Here is a 9,922-nt window from a genome sequence, read left to right on the forward strand (position 1 = left end):
ATTCAGTGATGCCTAATGGCTCCGCGTTTTCTTTTGGTTTCTTTTGGTTCAGGATCATGCTCAAGGTCCGAGTTAATGGTACGGGGTGTTACAGCTATTCTTGATCGCGAAGTTCGCAAGTTTAGAACTAAGGAAGTTGCTTCAGTGAAAGTGCTATGGAGGAAAATGTTGGAAAGGCTACATGGGAAGTCGAAGAGGACATGAAATCCATATATCCTAACTTGTTTGGCAAACAAGAAGTAAACGCCTAAGGTAACTGTCACGACCTAACCCCGTAGGCCGTGACTCGTGCCCGAGCTGGGCACTCGTACACATCTGTCAACTACAATCAGACCATAGCAAACATAATAAGAACTTTTACATACAGAAAGGCACGGCGTCGCGTATACATATATACATATAGTACATATAGCCTGGAGACATTCAAACACAACCACAACTGAACAAAGGACTACCCACAACCCACGCATATGTCTACAGACCTCTACGAGTAACGACAGTAATCATACGGGACGGTGGCCCCGCCGTACCGACTAGACATATACATATACAACAAAAGAGTATGTACCACGATGTAGTGCTCCGGACAAGGAGCACTCCAAGATAGTTTGTGTGGGAATCCTAAGCGGGCGGATCACCAAAACGTGTACCTGTACCTGCGGGCATGAAACGCGGCCCGAAAAAAAGGGGTCGATTTTAATATGTACCGAGTATGTAAAGCATGGAATACGATAAATACGGACACATAATCAAATAGAGTATATAGAAATCATAGGCTTGCCTCGAACACAAATCATACGTATCACTATCATATCCACCACTCGTTATGGGACCGAGTGACACAAGAAAATAATCATTATGTACATATGCATGTATAACGGTCCCGCCCCCAGCAGGGACTCGCAAGAAATCATCATATCATGTACATATAACGTGCCCCGTCCCTCTAGGCGAGGGACGCGGAACGGTCATCATATGCCATCCTGGCCGCCTCCCCCATATCATCATATCATATAACGTGCCCCCGCCCTAGCGAGGGACGCGGGAATATCATTATATACATATAACATGCCCCGCCCCTCTCGGCGAGGACGCGGTGAATAATGCTGTGGAGTTGTGCATGATTACATGCCCTGGCCCGGGACGCAGTGAAAGAAGTAATAACAGCTAGCACGAGCAGAGTAGTGAGAAACCATATGCACACAAAAATCATCTTTACCGACTCAACAGAATGATCAAAACGAATCCTCTTTTAAAAGCCAAGACAATAGTCAAATCTAGTTTCCTCCGAACGCCACCTGAACATATCAAATAGAACTTTAGAAATCATAGGTACGTACCAAAACCATATGAAGTAGCTTATGGTAATCAAGAACATAATCGTCATTACAGACTCGATAGATAAGTAAGTACTCGACGCTCGAGAGTCAAAACGGTAATCATGTTAAGTTCTTTCAAAACAAAGTCGTTAGGACTATACAAAGGAAAATCTCAGGGACCACGGATATGCATCAAACCAATCCGGGCCCGCCCATGAAAGTTAAAGTCATTATACGTTATAGAATCATTTGCGAGCATATCAAAGCAATCTAGTTCCCGTCTATGAAAGTTACTTGACATTTTTAGATATAGGATCCTTTAGGAACAAAGCCGTTTATGCAACATTGAAATCCAATCATATCAAAGACATAAGGACCATATTTCTACCACATTAAGGATATCAATATTAAGAGTCCGAATAAGAATCGTAAACATGCTCGGATCATAAGGAAATAGAGTTACCCGAGGATCGTGTCATAGCTTACTTACACTAAGACATGCCAAAAGAAAGAAAAGGGTAAGCTTTACATACCGTAAATGCTTTCCTAAGCTAATCCAAACTTAAGTCTTGGGCTGCCCACGATCTACAACAACATCGTTATATACCAAACATTAGCTATAGATACTTAAAACTCCAATCCCAAACTAGCACTTAATTCTACGGAGTAAATTGCGATTTCCCCATAAATACAACAACCCCGAGAATTCAACTCGGCCAAATCTTCATCAACAATACCAACAATCATTCTAACAACATCAACGACCAATTCAAAACGCATTATAACGCTAATAACTCTTCTCCACATATTTCACAACATTCTAATTATGTTCAATTCAACTACATACATTCAAACTAACATCAACGCTTACATGTTCAAGTACTAATCCGAGAGCATTCAACCAAGATTCAAGAACACTTTAAACAACCCACACAATATTTCAAACAACCCAAACATAACTCCACCCGAAACCTCCCCAATTCACAAGAACAACAACAACACATTTCTCTCTTCCAAACTCATGAACTACACCAACAATCTACACATTAGCAACATTATTCTTACAAATGCAAGAAACTACATTAGCTTCAAAAACAGCCCAACAACGATTTCAACTTCAACTTGAATCATTAAACTTTCATTATCACCCTAGAATCCATGACGACAACAACCAAAATACCACATAAAATTAGTTCAACATGCCTACACCAAATCAGCCCCTATTCGGCCACAACACCAACATCATAATTTCATGATTTTCATCCATTTTCACATACTACAACAACACCCAAACATGCTAAATACAATTAATTCACCACTCCTACACAACATCACATATACACGGCCAAGCATCAACATACACGGTTCAACATCAACATCCATATTTTCATGAATTTCATTCATTTCTACATACTACAACATACACAAACCATCCATAACATATAAAAGAGAAGATTAAACCTTACCTCTTCCACTCAACTTCTCCCACGGCTAGAATTGCAATTTGCAAGAACGAATGGTTTACTTGCTTCCACCACTACTCCACGTTATAGAGGACCTTCCAATTGGTTGAATTGCTAGAAGAAAATATTTTTTTGATGGAGATTTTTGGACCTCAAATTTTGGTCACTATGGCCGAATGGTCTTCCATTTTTGTTCTCCAAGTTTCTTGAATTTTCTAAGGATGAAGATGATGAATATATCCACTTAGCCATCTTTTAATCACATATATAATTCATCCATGTGGCCTATGGCCCACACCATGTGGCCGGCCACATGGCCCTTATTATTTCATGAATTTTAACTTTCCAAACTTAACTTTTAACCTCAAATTTTCCTTAATATTCCATGCCAATAAAATCATAAGCAACTTATGCCTTAAAACAAAATCGTGGTTAAAAGCCTCTACCTCGTATCCCGAAATAGTCTTGTCCTTAACTTTTCATGGTTAGCTCGGATTTTCCCCAATGTACAAAAATACGGGATATAACAGTAACCACCTCAATATTCATGTATTCAGGCCAGTTCAAAAGATTCATATATTTATGTCAGTTCAGCATTCATGTATTCATGTTAGTTCAGTATACATGAATTCATGTCAGCTCAGTATTCATGAATTCACATCAGTCATGTTTATGTTTCAGTTATCCTGTTATACCATGTTATATGTGTTGTGATGCCCTGTGAGATTTGTGTTGATGTTCTATTTAGTTGCCAGGTGTTTGAGAAATGTTGGGATAGTTCTATTTATAGAGAAAACTCTGCCAAAATTTCTGTAAAAATTCCAGAGTTAGTCATATTTATAGCCATAAGTATCATTCGAGGAAGAATGATCCCAGGGGGGAGATAATGTAACACCTCGTGCCTTCGGGCTAGGGTTTGACCCTCATTATGAGGATACGATGGAACCAAGATGGGAGGTTCAGGAAGTGTTTTAAAACCTATAAAGCTATAAGAAGAGTCCTTGGGCAAATGAAAGTTGGAAGCTACACTACAGACCATGTTTTCAAGTGAGTTTGCACAAGGCCTCACTTCAAGCTAGTATAACCTCCTTATTAGTTGGGAATTTGGAAAAAATTACTTGATGAAAGTTGTATTCCTTTAAAATACTTTTTCATTCATATAAGGATCAGGTCAAAAAGATCTATGTACAAATAGTTATATACGTTTTACTAAAGAGCTGTCAGTGGTGCTTGTCCACGGGCTCGCGACGCAAGCAGACTGGCGTCCTAAGGCCATGTCGGGTGCATCCAGGCGGCAAAGTGCGGCCCATCGCGAGCGCAAGTATGCACAGGAAAGGCAACGCACGCTGCTAGGCACGCGACGCATCATCCATAGTGTGTAACCCCTGCAACCTTTTTTAAGTGCGTTTTTTCCTAATGTTTCATTCTATTCTTCACTTCTTCAAACCCTAGACACGAATTTTCTCTACCCTCCTCATCCTCCCATATCAAGGTAAGGTTCTTCCATGTATTTCTAAGTAATTCTAACAATTATACATGAATTCTAAGCGAAATCCTATGCTATAGACCTAAGGTTTTCAAAAATACCCTTCTCAAGTGTTCAAGTGTAGGAATTGGAGTTCTTCATCAAAAGTTTGGAATTTTCATTGGGTTTTGAAGCTAATAAGGTTTGTAGGACCTCTATCCACGAGTGGGAACATCCTTGTTCTTCCCCACGCTACGCTTGATTCATGAAACACGTTTATGAACGCTCACGCCTCAATTTTCATGAGTTCTCAAATACAAGTCACGAAACCATATTACTCCATCCCATGAGTTATGTATGTCTCCATGTTCCATGAAAACGATATATATATATATATATATATATATATTCAAGTCATGTTATGAAATTCATAGGCTTTAAGCCAACAATATTGATGTTCACATTTTGGGAGTAGAACAGATCACCGGGAATGTTTAATACCTAAAACTATGTATGCTGACGTTGGATAAAGATCGCTCCGCCCAGTTACCCTTATAGGATTTCATTGATTGAATCCATTCATGTCATGTTCACGTCTCATACCCCGACAAGGTATACAATGGCTCAGCTGGTCGGGACAGAGTTCAGACGCCACGTGCTCATGTGGTGGTTTATATGTCAGTTTTACTAATGCTCTCCCACATACAAGCAGATTTATACATGTCATTACAGTCATATCAGTTTGTACTCATGTTCATGTTCATGATTCAGCTTTAACTTATGCTTTCAGTTTCAGTTCAGTATTACTTCATGTATTCACGTTTATTGATTTGAGCTGTCCACTCCTCGAGCATCCCATTTACACTTATTTCATTAAGTTGATTTTCATACAAGTATTGTTATATAGCACTCACGTCCCTTTTGCCCGGGCCTGCATTTCACGATACAGGTACTGATTTACAGGGTGACAAGTCTGCTCGCTAGGATTTTTGTTGTATCATCTATTAGTGAGCCTCATTTCATCTTGGGTGTTATCTGTATTTCATGTTCATGTCATGTTAGACAGTAGAGGTATGTCGGGGGCCTTGTCCCAAAGAAATAGTTTAGTATTCAGACTCATGTTCAGAGGTTTTATAGACTGGCCTAGTATGTCATGTTAGATATTCAGTCATGTATAGCCATGTCGGCTATCTTTATCACATTTTAGACTATTTTTGCATTTATATTTACAGATAGTATTTTCAGCATATTTGATGACATGTGTTATTTCAAATATCAAATCATGTTTTTAAATCGTATTATGCAATAGTACATTTCCCATGTTGACTCGGCAAATCATATGATTTGCTCGGTCACATAAAGTCAGGCACCGAGTGTCGTGTTATGTCCAAGCCAGGTTCCGGGCATGACATGGGAGATCCTGGAAATTGGAATGTTATCAAGGATAATTTGATGGAAAATTCAAGGAGAAACTGGTGAAACAAAGGAGAAAATACAGCAATAATGTAATCATACAAACATTGCTACAGTGCAGAACAAATATGATGTGTTACAGAAACATAATCAAGATTCAGTGGTTAATAAGGATGCTAAAAAGAAGGATGATCTTATGGTGAAAGGCGATCAAGTGACTACAAAGTCAGCAATGGGGATTCGAATAGCTAATAGCACCAACAACTCAGAGGAAATGCCTGAGAAGTTGGAACGAATCGATGATACAAGTTCTACTACAAAGGATCGGGAAAAGGAAATAAGGGATGTAGATAAGGTGAACACCAAGCGATGGGTAAAAGGCTCATTCAAGAAGCCAGCAATAATGGAAGAGAATCAACGATGCAACAATCAAGGGATCATTATACATCACAATCCAGTGGAACAGAATAATCTATGCAGTGAAAGAGTAGAAGCAGAAGAAGGTGCTGAGAATACAGATTATGGAAAGGTTCTTCGGGAAGGATATTTGTCTAGTTCTGCTATAGACGAATTCCCAGGCAAGGTTGAAGACACCACACAATCAACAGGTTTTCCAAAGGAAGTAAGGAAAGGTATTCAGGAGGAGAATGTGGCCAATTATATGGGTAATGATGTACAGGATAGCAGCTAGTCCACAGGTTTGCTTGAGGATGAGAGCAAAATTATGAAGGTGGTGAAATTGGATCCTACAGTTAATGAATCAAGGATAGCAGTGTTGATATATTAAAAAATTGATGAGGCTGACAAGACTGAGCATGAACAGGTGAAGGCTAGTGGAAAGGATGTACAAGTTGATAAAGTGGGGTAGGAACCTCAACAATCTCAACTGTTAAAGCCTGGGATGGTTTAAGGAAAATATCCTAGTGAGGCTATTGGATCTTAGCCTCCAATTGCAAATATATCAGATCAGAATATTCAAATAGAGCATAACAGTGCAAATACTATTGAACATGTTATCATCCAGGTCCCAATGAACATGATCAAAAGGAACTCTCCAATTAACATTACATGATCCATGATCTAGTTTCTCATAGTATTGAGGTTTTTGTTGGGGGTGGAAGTAGCATATATTGGGAATACAGGTGCTTTCAAGAATCCAACTAATAAGGATAATATTGTTTAGGTATTTGAACATGCTGACAAGAAAGCAGGCCTATCACAAATGTCACAACCGAAGGTACCAAGAATACCAAAAAATAAAGTAATACAGATTTACAACTTACCAAGGGTTACCGAAGAGAGGTGTTGCTAAGTCTAATTTTAAATGACATTCAAGATCATTTTTTGAAGATAAGATCTGTTAATACTCAACAAACTTTTCATAGAGTACAAATATTACACAAGCACCATAAACGTTTTCTGATTGCTTTGATGGAGTCATTCCAGCATTCTAGACATGTTCAAAAGTACAGATGGAGACTTGGCATGAAATATGCCAACTTTAACTATAATGAAAAAATCTGGTTCTTTGTGAATGACAATGTTGATGTGGAGATTCTTGAGGATACTCAGCAACAAATCACTATAAAGTTGTTCCTTCGTGGTTTTAGTAGATCAATGGTGTCAACATTAGTATATGCAAAATGTGATGCCATTGAGAGGATAGTTTTGTGGGATAGTTTGTATTGCCCTTCTAATGATGTGACTTCACCTTGTCTAGTAGGGGGTGATTTTAATGTGATAAGGAATGAAGAGGAGAAGATTGGAGGTCTGTCTGTTTATCCACATAAATATGAAGATTTTTCTTTTTGAATAAATTCTAGTTTATATGAGGTGGGATATAAAGGGAGTCTTTTTACCTTGTGCAATGGTAGATCTGTAAAGGATTGTATTTTTAAAAGATTAGATAGAATGTTAACTAATGATTTGTTTCAAGAATGGTTTGGGCAATTGGAAGTTGATCACCTGTCTAGGACAGGTTCAGATCATGCACCTATGTTGCTCAGTTGTGGTGATCAAATTCAACAATTTATTAAACCTTTTAGATTTCTTAAGTTCTGGACAAAACATGAGACTTTCCTAGAGGTTGTTAGACAGAATTGGTAAGCTGAGATCAATGGCAATGAATTTATATCTCTCAAACAGAAGATGAAGAATGTGAAATCTGCTTTATCCAAATGGAGTAAGGAAACTTTTGGGAATATTTTCAAGCAACTCACTATAAGAGAGAATATTGTCAGAATAAAGGAACAACTATTTGAAGATGATCCCTCATAAATGAAGAAAATGGTGCTACAGAGGCCACAGGCGTAAATGAAGAAATATTTGCATTATGAAAATGAGTTTTGGAGGTAGAAATCAGATCTCACTTGCTTTGCAGAAGGGGACAGGAATACAGAAAATTTCCATAACATTGTGAATGGAAGAAAGAAAAGGATTCAAAATGCAGTAGGCAACTGTGTAGAAGGTGTTGATCAGTTAGTAGAATAAGCAATCTCTTTCTATCATAAACTATTCACTCAGGAGGAGGAGCCTAGTGATTTTTCACTATTGAATCACATCCCTGAGATGGTATCTCAAGAAGATAATGACATAATTAGCAGAAGTCCATCTTTGGAGGAAGTTGTTTGAATTATCAGGTGATAGCTCTAGTGGACTAGATGACCTCTCAGGTATATGTTATCAGACATTTTTGGATATTGTAGGTGGTGATGTATACAATGTGGTAAAAGCTTTCTTGAGGCTCAAACTCTCCCAAAGTCAATAACACACACCAATCTAGTATTACACCCTAAGAAGAATGAAGTTGAGACTTCTCTGAGGCCAAGATGTCTGAGCAGCTTTATTAACAAAGTCATATCCAGAGTTGTTCATGATAAGCTGGATAAGGTACTGCCTTCAATTATCTATTATAACCAATCTAGTTTTGTTAAGGGAAGGAATATTATAGATAGTGTATTGTTGATATAGGAGATAGTGACTGATATCAGACTCCAAGGGAAACCAGCCAATGTAGTCACTAAACTGGATATGACTAAGACTTATGACAGGGTCTCTTGGTTATTTTTTACTAAGGTACTGAGGAAGATGGGATTTTCAAAAAATGCATTAACATGGTATGGAGATTACTAGCAAAAAACCTGATATTTTATGCTGCTAAATGGGCAGGCTCATGGTTTCTTCCATTCTACAAGAGGAGTGAAGCAAGGAAATCCTCTATCTCCGCACTTCTCATTTTATTTGCTGAAGTACTATCTAGAGCACTGGATTCTTTATTTGTAAACAGTGACTTTAAATTTGAGATACCTAAATAGAGTTCTGATCTAAAGCATCTGCGTTATGCAGATGATATATTATTTTCACTTCTGCTGAGAGTAATTCACTGGAACTTATCCTGGGAACTTTGCAAGATTATGAAGTGGTGTCTAACCAGAAGATCAATAAAGGAAAGAACTCCTTTTATATGCATTCAAATGTATCCAACATGTTAGTGCAGTAGGTGGAGATATCTACTGGTTTTACAAGAGGTAAATTTCTTTTCATATATCTTGGGTGTCCCATTACTCATGCAAGGAAAAGAAAGGTTGATTATAATGATCTGATCAAGAAAGTGAGAGATAAAATGCAGGCATGAAAAGGTAATTAAACCTACAAAATATGATCTGATAAAAGTATACTCACTCATCTCTTGTCAGCAATTAACCCTCCAAAATATGTTCTGAATTAATTGCATAAGGTATTTGCTAGATTTTTCTTTTGGAACAGTAAAAAGAAGGTAGAAGTTGGCATCTAGTCTTATTGGTTGAATATGTGCTTACCTAAAATGTGAGTTGTCTAGTTTGTTTAAAAGAATATCTCCATGACTTTAAAAAAATAAGTTTACCCATTTTCTAAAACCGATCAGACCCAACCCACCAGGAAAAAAAAAAATTACCTCGACGCTTTAAAAAATAAGTCTACCAAAAAAAATGAGTAGAGTTAATTAGTTTAAAGTCACGTGACAAGCTAAATAATTTTTTTGAAAAAATTTCCATCAGCAAACAGGGTATATATACACCATTTGTGTAATGACAGCGGTATATATGCACCATTTTTTTTAACGAGGGACATATCTGCTCTAAATCGCAAAGTTGAGGAGTATATTTGTACCATTTCCCTTTCTTGAATAACAATGATTGTCCCACCTCAAGATATTGCATGTTTATACTAGTCAAAACTCTTCTTCTCTTGCAATTGTGTCCCAAAATTATTCTAATCAAGAT

This window comes from Lycium ferocissimum, chromosome 4 (genome assembly GCF_029784015.1).
Source record: "Lycium ferocissimum isolate CSIRO_LF1 chromosome 4, AGI_CSIRO_Lferr_CH_V1, whole genome shotgun sequence".
Classification (NCBI taxonomy): domain Eukaryota; kingdom Viridiplantae; phylum Streptophyta; class Magnoliopsida; order Solanales; family Solanaceae; genus Lycium; species Lycium ferocissimum.